The following is a 2,609-nucleotide window of genomic DNA, read 5'->3' as shown; positions in this document are numbered from 1 at the left end:
GGGTTCAAGGGGTGGCCAGAGCATTGTGCACCTCTATTTTTCTAAATCAGTGAAGCTAGTTCTGCTAACAATGAAATCTATTTTGCCAATTTCAGGGCTTCTGTGACCTTTTATATTCTGTCAGGATCTTTTAGTAGTTTGAGTGAGAAAGGTCTCCATGTGCTTGTACTTTTAAATGTTTAGTGTACAGTTGGTGAAACTATTTGGTAAAGATTAGGAGGTGTTGCCTCCTTGGAGGAAGTGTGTAACTGGGAGTGACTTGGAGGTTTCAAATGTCAATACCAATCCCAGTTAACTCTTTTTCTGCCTCATACTTGTGGATCAGATGCAAACTCTCAGCTACTTCTCCAATGCCACTCCTACCTACATGCTGCCATGCTCCCTGCCATAATGATCATGGACTCTAATCCTTTGGAACTATGAGTCTCAAGTTAAATGCTTTTAAAAAAAAAGTTGGCTTGGTCATGATATTTTTCACAGCAATAGAAAAGTAATGGAGACACAGTCCATACCTGCTCTCCCACTCAAATACATCATTTGCCTGAAAGCAAATCAAACAATAAATGACAATTTACGACTTGCGTCGCGGCCGCGGAGACTAGAAGGAGGACTCCGGATCCGGCTCGGCGCTTGCCCTCGCTCACCATGGAGAAGACCGAGCTGACCCAGAAGGCCAAGCTGGCCAAGCAGGCCGAGCGCTACAACGACATGGCCACCTGCATGAAAGCCGTGTTGGAGCAGGGCGCCGAGCTGTCCAACGAGGAGCACAACCTGCTGTCGGTGGCCTACAAAAACGTGGTAGGGGACCGCAGGTCTGCCTGGAGGGTCATCTCGAGCATTGAGCAGAAGACCGACAGCTCTGACAAGAAGTTGCAGCTGATTAAGGGCTATCGGGAGAAAGTGTAGTCGGAGCTGAGGTCCATCTGCACCACGGTCCTGGAATTGTTGGATAAGTATTTAATAGCCAATGCAACTAATCCAGAGAGTAAGGTCTTCTATCTGAAAATGAAGGGAGATTATTTCAGGTATCTCGCTGAAGTAGCTTGTGGCGATGATCGAAAACAAACTATAGAAAATTCCCAAGGAGCCTACCAAGAGGCATTTGATATAAGCAAGAAAGAGATGCAGCCTACACATCCAACCCGCCTGGGGCTGACTCTTAACTTTTCTGTATTTTACTATGAGATCCTTAATAATCCAGAGCTTGCCTGCACACTGGCTAAAATGGCTTTTGATGAGGCCATCGCAGAGCTTGATACACTGAACGAAGACTCCTGCAAAGACAGCACCCTCTTCATGCAGTTGCTTAGAGACAACTTAACATTATGGACATCAGACAGTGCAGGAGAAGAATGTGATGCAGCAGAGGGGGCTGAGAACTAAAGGCATCCAGGGCACCAACCTCCTTCCCCTCAAGAAAACCTTTTTACATCTCCATTCCTTATTCCACTTGGATCTCCTCTAGCAAGGAAGCCCATTCATGTGTATGGGATCAACTGTTTATAGTCTTTTCACACTGCAGCTTTGGGAAAACTCATCCCTTGGTTTGTGTTATCTCCGCCTTCCTGGTGTGCAGTTACTGCTGTAGAAAAGTATCAATAGCTTCATTTCATATAAACACGAGTAACTTCCAGACACTTGTGTAGAGGACTGACAGCACAATTGGTATTTNAGTAATCTGAACCAGTCCTTCAAGTGACTGTGTTTTGTATTACTGCGAAGATATGGAAAATGTAGTGTGTTACAATTTAAAGTAATTGTAATAATAACGTCTTGATTTCTACATTCCTTTTCTGAACCTTCTTGGGGGTTTCCTTTCAGAAGCAACTTTTCCATGCTCTTATTACAAATTCCTTTTTAGTAGGAATCCAGAAGTGTTAGATTGAATGGGAAAGTGCTTAATGCATCCGGGCTTGGGGTCACAGATCAAAATGTCTCCCGTGTCACATATTCTGGAGGTTACATCTGTCTGTGACAACAGGGAGTTTCCTTATGCATTCTTCATTTGCTGCTGTTTAAGTTGACAACTTCCTTCCCAATAAAAATTCACTTACACCTCCTGCCTTCGTAGCTCTGGTATTCACTTTACCTTGTGATAGAAGTAGCATGTTGCTGTCAGAATACAAGCATTGCTTTGGGCAAATTAAAATGCATGTCCTTTCTTAATACACTACAAGTCCACGTCTACACTTCAGTACTTTTCATGCAGATTTGTGCACATGGGAGAGGGTATCCGGTTTGTCCAGTGATTGTTCTTTAGAGAGTTGGACCACTATATTGTGTGTTTGCTAATCATTGACTGTAGTCCCCCCCCCCCCAAAAAAAAAGCCTCGTGGAAATGTTATGCCCTATGTAACAGCAGAGTAACATAAAAATAAAACTACATTTTATAAAACCATAAAAAATGACAATTTACATACAAAACAATTACAAAAAAGAATAGAACAAAACAAGCCCTGGCCACTCATGCTAGGCAAATGCTATGTCACTCTAGAGACACTTAGGCCATTGTCCAGAGAGGTGTAACAATGACAGCGTAAAATTAGAGGACAGAACTGAGAATGAATATATTTATATATCCCTACATAACTATCTATCTATGTATCTAT

At 42.8% G+C, this 2,609-nt stretch overlaps 1 pseudogene; it reads left to right on the top strand.

Moving 5' to 3' along the window:
* The first annotated feature begins 630 nt into the window (after positions 1-630).
* Positions 631-1,907, top strand: LOC110291539 (annotated as a pseudogene).
* The last annotated feature ends 702 nt before the right edge of the window (positions 1,908-2,609 follow it).

This window comes from Mus caroli, chromosome 3, assembly GCF_900094665.2.
Source record: "Mus caroli chromosome 3, CAROLI_EIJ_v1.1, whole genome shotgun sequence".
NCBI classification, from domain to species: domain Eukaryota; kingdom Metazoa; phylum Chordata; class Mammalia; order Rodentia; family Muridae; genus Mus; species Mus caroli.
This window is presented reverse-complemented; position numbering and strand designations above follow the sequence as displayed.